Source organism: Triticum aestivum, chromosome 1D (genome assembly GCF_018294505.1).
Source record: "Triticum aestivum cultivar Chinese Spring chromosome 1D, IWGSC CS RefSeq v2.1, whole genome shotgun sequence".
NCBI classification, from domain to species: Eukaryota; Viridiplantae; Streptophyta; class Magnoliopsida; order Poales; family Poaceae; genus Triticum; species Triticum aestivum.
This window is the reverse complement of record NC_057796.1, coordinates 429,957,824-429,968,356: the sequence shown is the minus strand read 5'-3', so window position 1 is coordinate 429,968,356 and position 10,533 is coordinate 429,957,824.

The window sequence follows — 10,533 nt, the reverse complement described above, 5'->3', positions numbered from 1 at the left end:
CACACCCCTCCCGATGAACAGGACCCCCGTTTCGACCGTAGCGCTCCAACACAAGTCCGTTTCCTCCGTTTTGCGGTACGCCACACCCCTCCCGATCAACAGGACCCCCGTTTCGACCGTAGGAGGTCCGTTTCCTCCGTTTTGCGGTACGCCAGACCCCTCCCGATGAACAAGATCCCGTTTCAAATGTGGCCGGTCGAACACAAGGCTGTTTCCTCCGTTCTGCGGTACGCCGGGCCTCGTTTCCATTGGCTGTTCCGTCCAAGCCCTCCCGATGAACACGACGACGCATTCCGTTCCGACCCAGCCGGTTGGCTCCCCATGAACACGACGACGACGCTGTTTCTCTGTTCCAACCCAGCCATGTACACGAGCCCTGGCCGTACGTATGCGCGAGTAGGCGTTCGAGACCCTGCCCGTATGTACATACGTGGCCGTATTTTCTTTCTTGCACACTGGCCGCTGTACGTACGTGTACATGCTACGTGCGCGCCTCTACTACGACACGTGCGCGCCTCTACATCGACCAGTATGTACGTACACGTTCGCGACCAGAATGACAATGCTACGTACGCTTCGACCAGGTGGGTCCCGACTGTCAGGCACTTCCTTGCCTGTGAAGATGTAGCTGGTGGGTCCCAGCAGTCAGGGGGGCGAATCGTTTTTTTGCCCGGACGCACTTCCTTGCGTGCGAAGATGTAGCTGGTGGGTCCCCGTAGTCAGGGGGAAACGTTTTTTTTGCAAAATACGGTGGCCCGTCCGGTGGGTCCCCGCTGTCAGGTGGAGGAATAATTATTTTCCGCGTAATAAGGAGGCACTTCCTTGCTGCGGCTGTGGACCCAGCTGTCAGCCTCTCCATGTATAGTCCACGTCCGATGGAAGCCGTTCCTTGACCACGTTGACCACGCCGCGCCGAGAGCACCAGGGCGGTGGACGATGGCGAGGCCTAGGAAGGGGATGACGCGGAGCCGGGGAAGACGCGGTAGTGGAAGCCCGCGCGGAGAGGAGTATGAGGGTTCACTGGTTCGGCTGCGGTGTGAGGCTGCCGTCGCCGCAGGGCCTGGCCAGCGGTGGGAATAGTAGGGGGCGGTGAGTTCTCCGCGGCAGCACAGCCGGCCACGGGAGGCAGGAGCATGCGGCACGACCGGCGCTGCTTTGGGCGGCTGGAGCAACAAGACCAGAGGTTGAAGAAGCACTACGGCCATTGGATGGACATCATACGGTCACTGGAGCTAGAATCGTGCATATTGACTAAGTTGACAAAGCCCTCCGTCCCCGTCAACTTAGTAGGCCCACAAGTCAGCCTGCCACTATACTGGGTCCCAGCTAGCAGGGAGAGTATTCATTTTTTTGTGCGTAATAAGGACGCACTTCCTTGCGTGCGAAGATATAGCTGGTGGGTCCGAGCTGTCAGCGGCGGTAAAGTTTTTTTTCGCGAAATACAGAGGCCCTTTCGGTGGGTCCCAGATGTCAGGTGGAGGAACCATTATTTTGCGCGTAATAAGGAGGCATTTCCTTGCGTGCGGCCGTGGACCCAGCTGTCAGCCTCTCCACGTACAGTCCACTTCAGATGCATGTTGGTCGTTGACCACATTGACCAGGCCGCGCCCGGAGCACCAGGGCGGTGGACGACGGCGAGGCCTAGGAAGGGAACGACAGAGAGGCAGGGAAGACTCGGCAGTTGTTTCCCATGCGGAGGGGAGTACGACTATACGAGGGTTTACTGGTTCGTCTGCCGTCGCCGGAGAATAACAACAGGTGTGGGTGAGTAGAGGGATGGCTAGGCCAGTGATGGGAGTACGGTGGGGCGGTGAAGCCTGCGCGGCAGCACAGCCGGCCGCGGGGAGGAGGGAGCAGGCACTCCCGCCGGCGCTTGTTTGAGCGGCTGGAGTAGGAAGAGCAGAGATTGAAGAAGCACGACGGCCGTTGGATGGACATCCAACAGTCACTGCTTGTGCGTCAACTTTTTTTTAGGAAAGCCTCAAATCTGTGGAAAACAGCATACAACCCATCTGCCATTATTTCTAATAATTTACAGCCCATTTGCTAATTCTGAAGGTTTTTTTGGAGCCCATATTCTTTTTGTTAGCATTACAGCCCATATTGTGGCCACGGTTAAAAAATTATACGAAATGTTGCATATTTCGGTGCGGTCCGAACTGTTTTTAATCCCGAAATTTCGAGTAACATTCAAACTGATTTTAAAAATAAATGTATATCAATATAAAATCCAACAAATTGTCCACGCATAAAAATCAATGCAATTTAAAATCTTGAAATGAAAAAAAGAAATTTGAAAGTAATTGCCGGTTTGATGTGTTTTAAAAATGTACAGCCCATTTCTCATTACTGATAGGCCATTTTCTCGTCCAGCCGAATGAAGCTCTCCTCGTCTTGAAAGATTTGCAGCCCAATAGGCCTGACAAAGCGACTTACTTGGCAAATCACAAAAAAACTGGGCTAGCCATTTTCAGAAAGAAAAAAAAACTACTGTGCTGGTCTGTGGTAAGCATAAAAGAGAAGGCTGTCTAGACATGCCAGAGTGCCCCGCACAGCCCAGTTGACACCCTGCTTCCGTCTCAAAAACAAATTAGATAAATGCCACAACAAATATGGCGATTCATAAAAATGCCACTGCAATTTCCAAACTTTGAAAAATGCCACTGCAATTTTTGCAAACTTTGGAAAACGCCACTGCAATTTGCAAACTTTGAAAAACGCCACTCCAGACTTCGAAAAATGCCACTGGGGATGGCATGAAATGGCATTTTTCAAAGTTTGGAAATTGCAATGGCATTTCTTAGAAACACCAGATTTGGAGTGGCATTTATCAAATTAACCCAAAACAAAAATAACTGGACGAGCTGCTGGGTCCCTGATGTCAGCCGCTCGTTGTGCAACTCTCTCGTTTATTGACTACGTTGACAATGGCATGGGACCCAGATGTCAGAAATCCATTACGAGGAGCCATTTTTTATTGGATTGAAATAAGGAGGCACTTTGCTTGCGTACTGCCATGACCTTGGCGGGTCCCTGCTGTTATCCTCTCCACGTACAATCATCTCCTGGTTGTGTACGCGTCAACTTGGTAGGCCCACAAGTCAGCCTCTAAACCCGTGGAGGACAAATACAACCCATTTAAAAAATAATAGCCCATTCCATATGTTCAAACGGAAAGTTCAACATTCAGAGCAAAGTAACAGGTCGATCCACATATAGAGTACTGAACTTCCACGTTGACAACCATCATAGCCATGTTAACTATCTACTTCCACTAATACTCTAGTAGCGTACAAGTACTAACTTACTCTTAGCTAACTAGACGATGCCGGCCGCCATCTGCGGTACACGCTAAACGCTGGCACCGGCGTCCTCCGCCTCGCCTCGGACTTGCCAGAGGTGCGATAGGGCGCGTTGCTCGCGCGCGTTGGCCCTTTCCATGCCGGCGTGGTCCACCGAAGCTTCGGCTTCTAAGCGGGAAACCCACTTGACGAGCTGGTAGTAAAAATCGGCGTCGCGAACGCGTGCGTGCCCGACAGCCTCCAGGGCTATTTGCCGGGCGCCGGCCTCCACGTAGTCGGCCCACGTGCGGGCACTCTGCTCGCGACTCAGAGCGTCGGTGCGCTGCTGCTCCATGTCCCGCTGGCGGCGCAAATCGGCGATACGCTGCTCATCCGCCAAGCGGTCGCGCTCCAACAACTCCTGCTCCTCCGCCAGGCGGTCGCGCTCCAACAAGTCCTCGATCTCCGCATTGCCATCTAAAGACCGATAGAATGCCTCCTCCCTCCGTCTGCCTTCCAGTGAAAAACCGAACACTAGTTCCGGCGGTGACCGCCTCCAGCCACGCCTATCGCGGACGGGCAGGGGCATGGCGGATGTGACGAGAGCGAGGATAAATGGCGAGCAACGTCGGGCCGGTGGGGGCTTATGAGGATAGGCGAGTTGGGTCACGGTGCCACCATAGAAGGCCGAGAAACAGTACTTATAAGCGGAAGGTAGCGCGACGGTCATCGGAATTCAATGCATAATGAAGCAGGCATGGCTTAGCACGCCAGCTTGCCGTGAAAAACTAGAGAAACTGAAATTCTGACTGTGTCATCCCGTCCCGTCCGTGCTGGGTCGCACGCCGGCCTTACGGTCAAGCGAGTGCACTCGAATCATCTCCCTCCTTGTCAATAATGATTCCACGGATTTAAAAGGCTCGCAACAATTAAAGCGCATCTTTTTTCGCATCAGTTAGCTGCCTTAATTACGGCCGGCTGCATGCGGGCACTCAAAATCTCTCGCAGCAAGTACGCGGAGCAGCATGCAACGAGTCGTAGCCGAGGGCATTAATTGATGAACTTTAGCTGGGAGATAAGGCATTTGCGAACGTTTTTGCTAGTAGTTCCTTCAGATTCGCATGTCATTTTCTTCAGAGTAGCTTGTCAGTTTCTTCAGAGGTAGGCATTTCTATTCAAAAAACTGCCACTTCGGATCTTGCGTCGCAACTAAAACAGCCAGGAGCACATTAGTAGGCTAGCTAGTGATCGATCGGTAACTTGTAAACACTGAGCGAACAGATATAAGGAACTTTTAATGCATCTCAATGATTCACAGATCATATACAAATATGTAGCTCCAAAAGCAAAGATCAGCCACAACTAAAACCAACTAGTACGATTCCCATACATAAGATCAACATGTTAATGCATCTCAATGATTCACAGATCATATACAAATATGTAGCTCCAAAAGCAAAGATCTAGAAAAAACATATGTTCTTCCTACTAACATGGATGCTTCTCTTGGCTAACATTCGGTACAGACTGAATGACAAATTTGTTTGTGAAGTCTACAATTCCTCTTGCAAACGTAAGTGGTTTCACCAACAGTTGGAACCATGGGAATGAGCCACACATGATGGAGGAACATCCACTGCAATATGATTTGGTCTTCTCTTGGTCACACGGCGAGACTATTTTCGGAATACAAACTTTAACTTAGGCAAAATGATGCCCATTGTATAATCAGACCAAAGTAATGAAGCACCTAGTGTTGGCCAATAAATAGTACAGTACTACTTTTCTGCAGTCCATGAAGTGACTACCCAATCTTTCTATGTCTATTTTCAAATGGCACTGCATGCAGTGACTATACTATTCTCTTGTGCAGTTCAACCAAAATTGCGGTCACTTTGTGTGTTTGCTAAATAGCAACGGGCAAACATCTCTGTCTGCACAAATATCAAGCAGCTAGTAAACATATACCCCACCTTGTATTTTTGGTTTAAACATGTCTCTTCCGCTTAGATCTGTCATGTTTTGCACTGGACAATTTGATACAGTCATGTTTTGCCCTGGACAATTTCATACTGAATTGATTTGCTTGTTCAGAGCAGAAATATAGCGCCTATTCTTCATCAGACCAAGGATATCCATGTTTGCAGTGATGGAAGAGGTGAAATCGATACAACCGAAATTGAGCATCCAGTCATTGAATCATGTCCTGCACCTCCAATGTAGGTCCACCCTGCCAATAAATTCACATGCAAACCACTAGTATTACTATCTAATGACAGTACAAAAAGAGTAGCAAGATAGTAGCAAACCATGTACCTTCTTAATGAACAGCTCATAGTGCCACCAATTGGATATAAAGGTTTGGGAGAAAACATGCTCCTAATGTTGAACCAGTTGGACTTTTTGTGCAGTTCCACTAAACTCGAGCATCCCTGTTTGCATAGATATTGAAAGTGTGATTACTATAAAAGTGGCACTAGTTGAAGCATAGACTCACAAATATAAGCATTCCAATTTCTTAATGGGAAAAGGTAGCAAGACTGTTTCTAACCACCTTTTTGAAGGAATAAATAAGGCAACAGAGGCTGATGTCAGAAAGGCATATATAGTTCTTTCTGAAAGAATGATCGATTCCTGACCTTTCCTCTTCTTTTAAGCATATTTTGTGCAGTTCAACTAAAATAAAATGCCATCACCGCCTTGACAATTCAGTGACACTGTACAAAAAGGAAATGACTTAACATTACATCATGATGTCAGGTATGTAGTCGACAGGCATTAGAGACAAACTTACAGACCTCCTCCGATAACATAATGAACATTAATCTTAACAAAGGTGTGACTAGCTTTACCGGGATAATTTGAGTGAACTCTACACCCTCTGTTCCTTAATATAAGAGGTTTTTGTGGTTCAGTTTAAAGTAACCAAACGTCTAGTATTTAGAAAAACAGGTAGTAGTTTTCTTGAGCACATATCTGGGAAAGCTTGCCACCCTTTATTTATGTCCATACACTAATGCAACACCATTCGAAATTTCGAATACTACAAATATACACTAATCCAGTGGCTAGTGCAACAGTAGAGTAGTTATTTTATTACAGGGTACAGTACAATGGTTTTACTAAACAGATTTCAATAAACTCTGGCACTGGAAGATTTCTATAAGAATTAACAATACAAAATGTAAAGGTAACACATTTCAGCATTGGTATACTAGCTGTGCATGAGCATTAAACCAAATACAAAAGTCTGAAGGTAACTAGCATTATTAACTAATGACAGTATAAAAGAATTGCAAACCATGTACCTCCAAGGTAAATATCATTTCGAACTCGGGGGGACCTTAAAAATTGCTATCCCAATCTTGATAATCGATCAAACATAAAAACTTGATCGAACGAATCAAGAGAACAGCCGGAGGAGGAGGTGCCCACTCTTAACCTTTCCTCTTGTATTCATAATTTTTTGTGCAGAACCAAAATAAAATGACATCAGCGCCTTGGCATTTTGGTGACACTGTACAAAAAAATTAACTTATCTCATGAAAGTGAGGTATGTAATCTATAAGCACTAACAGTGCAAAAATCTGAAGGTAGTAACAAGTTTCATCGTTGGTATACTGGCTGTGCAACATCATTAGAATGCCTTAGTTGAAAAATCTTTAATACATCCACAATCAACAGCTAACCCTGAAATAATCCAGTGACATTAAATGTCATTGCTTAAATTTATCGGTGGCATTAGACTGAGTGCGGCATTAGTTAAATGTGGCATCACTTTAGCAGTAGCATTGCTTGACTTGACTGCTGGCATTATACTAACAGCAAAAAAGTTAGACTAAGAGCATGCGAGGCCCATTCGGACAGTGGGCGCACCAGTACGATGTACCTCCACGGACGCATAGAGTGGTGAGGGAGGTATGGTTGCCCAGAGCAACAAATATCCAGGCAGCATATGTGGATTACGTCCCATTTTTGTTATGTTTAGCCACCTTTTTCCTATGTGAGGACAACAAACCGATCGACCTGGTCATTCTCTATTGCGTTGTCATGCCTTTCTACCCTTCTTCAACCAAGAGACACGAGACTCGTTCCTTAGCTACTGATTTTCCCCTTCTCAACCTACATGCGGGTTTGATGCCTACTCTCTTGGACAGTACAGTCTCCCTTCGTTTCCTTATTCAACCCAGACATGGATTAGTCTGCATGAAGTAGGGTTTCCTTTAATAGTGCAAATTAAGGTTTTCGTCTGCGTGACCAGCAGAGCAGAGGATAGCAAATTGGGAAGATGGTGGAGTGGAAAAAGATCCACATGCAGCGACATGGCAGATGGGGCAATAGAACAAGGGTATGGTTCGAAAAGAGGTAGCATACCCGAGGGTCGGCGGGAAGTGGCTTCGCTCGTGGTCATCGTCCTCCACACGCACTACGACAGCGAGCTTGGGGACAGAGGCCATCCCGCGCGGGCGCTAGGTCTGAGAGGACGGCCTTGTCATCAGTGCGTGACCTCGCTCGCCGACGACGAGTGCGTCAACACTGCACGTCCTTTTCTTCCCCGGCGGATCTGTGACCACCGGTGAGGAGGGAGAGAGAGGCCGTCTTTTTTAGATCTGGAGAGAGGGTGATAGTGTGAGAAGCAAGTGGTCAGCCCTTAGCAAGAAAGCTCTGAAGCTCCAGCCTATATATCTTTTTTATACTACTAGTACTAGAGGTGGAGTAGTGGTAGAGTAGTTTATATTTTCTTTGCAAACAGTACCAGTTAGTCGTGCTTCAAAACTGAACGGCATGCCATTAAAAAAATAAAGTCGAGAAATAATGCGGCACCTCGGGCCAACGCGGCCAGATCGCATTTTGCACGAGAAATTACACACGATGTTTCATTGACATGTGGTCCCGTCCCAACATGTCAGTGAGACGACGGCGAGTCCTTTTGTACAATTTCCGAAAGGACGTGTAGGCCGGGGCGCCTCTTCGTGTACCGTGGCAAACTGGCAACCGTCCACCGACTCTTCGCTTTTCCCTCTCGATTTGGATTTGCTGTCGCACGCTCTTCCTCCCTCCTCCATTTGCCTTCACCCTTCCTTCTGCCATTGTTCGATCGTCTTCTCCATGGTGGGAACAAGCCGGAAACGACCCCATTATTCTTGCCCCAATCTGAAAGATGACGTGGTGGGGGAACTCATTGATCGGTGCGACGTCATCACCTCGGCTAGCATGGCAGGTTCGTTCAAGCCCATTCTCGACTCAACTAATAACATCATTACAAGGAACCCAAGGGTCCAGGAGCGGTTTGATCTCCCTTATCTTCTTCGCTATAAGCCTGTTCGCATGGGCGCGGACGACGGAGGCCTCGCCTTGTGCAAGTTGATGCCGCTTGATAATGATACGTGTGATGTCAAGATGCCATCGCTTAAGGGTAAGTCCTAGGCTGGCACAAATGGAGATTGGGTTGTTTATATTGGGTACAATTGCGAGTGGGAACTTGTGAATGTGTACACTCGTCAGCGGATTCCACTTCCAAAAATCTCCGAGTGCCCTGAGGTTGAGCACACAAATGATCTACGTACGTTCAAATACGATCATGGTGACTGTAATCTACTGAAGATAGCAATTTGTCGAGTTCCCAACCACTCTTGGAATTACAAGAACTATCAAGTTGTTGCTATCTTCGACAAGCTTGTTGCCGTCCTTCGTGGTTCCACTGGATGGATATTCCTCAAAAATCAGTTTCTATACACGGATGTGTACTGTGATGCAATTGAATACGAGGATCTTGTGTTTGCTGCCACCACTCGTGGCACTGTTTTTGCATGGGATCCTCGTAGTTTCGGTACGTTTGTCTTCCACCGTAATTATAATTGTTTCATCCACATGCATGCGGGTTAGCAGGTTTCCCTTTACTAATTAACCTTCTTCTTGTGTTTCCAAGGTCCTGTGAACATTCCACCACCTATACTTGAAAAATTTTATAAGCAAGGGGGAGATGACGATGGTGATGATCACGAGCATGAGGAGGAGCAGAACTTATATACTCAGTGGCGCCTGGCAACTAATTCCGATGGATCACCTCTTCTTGTCTGTATACAGTGCACTCAGACTGTTACTACTGAGGAAGCAGGTGTTTTCTCCCATGGTCGCCCTCTCCTGACCTATTCCAACACCCGTTGCATGGTATTCAAGATGGATACTAGTGTGCTAGCGCAAACACCTTCTCCCTGGTTCAGTATTGATAGTCTTGGAACAAACTCACTCTTCCTTGGACCAAACTATCCAATGATGGTGAAAGGCGATCCAGCTGCTGTTGACACAACGTTACTACCATTTATGAGAAGCAACTGTATCTATACCTCGGACATTTCGGTGGTTCCCTACCCTGGTCCTGATATATGCCGCTTCAGCCTGGATGATCAGTCCTGCATTGCTCTCGATATTGACAATAGCTGGCCCTTCCCAGAGCACCTATGGTTCAAAGCAAGCGTTTCCAACGCCGAGGATTGGTTGAGTTGAAGTTCATTTCATTGCTTGTTATTTTTTGTGTGATGAAAACTTTAGTATTTGCTAGAATGTTTTGTTGGAAATAATCTATAATCCAACATGTATCCTCGTTGTCCTTGTGTGTTGATGACTTGTTGTATTTAATGAATGGTACATTTCAGTTGCGAATGCATGTCATAGACTCAATTTATGAATGGTTTTCGAGTCACTTCTTGGAGTGTGAGTACCGTAGTAGTATAGCCAGCATCCGGTTAGTATATGAAGTTGCCACATCACATAGAGCCAACCTAATATTGGAGTATGCTAGCCCTCCACCGGCGCGCCGCTTCAAATGGCGGAGGAGTGAGAGGTCGCGTCACCTTGTGTCCAGATCTGAGATGCCACGTGTACCAGATGAATGACTCCAAGTTCGGCCACCGTGATGTTAGGTGCGAGCCCAGGAACACTGTTGGAGAGACCCCCCTCATAATTTTCCTACATTGGTCGTTTGATTCATAGGATAGAATGCTATAGGATAATTTCCCTATGTAATCATATTTTAATTGGCAATCTAGCATCCACTCCAAATTTTGTTTCACTTCCTTTGTTCCTACGAAGAGAGTACTTGCTCTAAATGATGTGCCGCTGCAAGAGCCGCCTATATTTATTAACCATGCTCTAAAAAGGTGGACCAGCTTTGGCTATAGTAGTACTGTACTAGGTTAGTAGGTGACCTTGCGCTTGGCTCTTCTCGTCTTCCGGAAGTCGAACAATAATG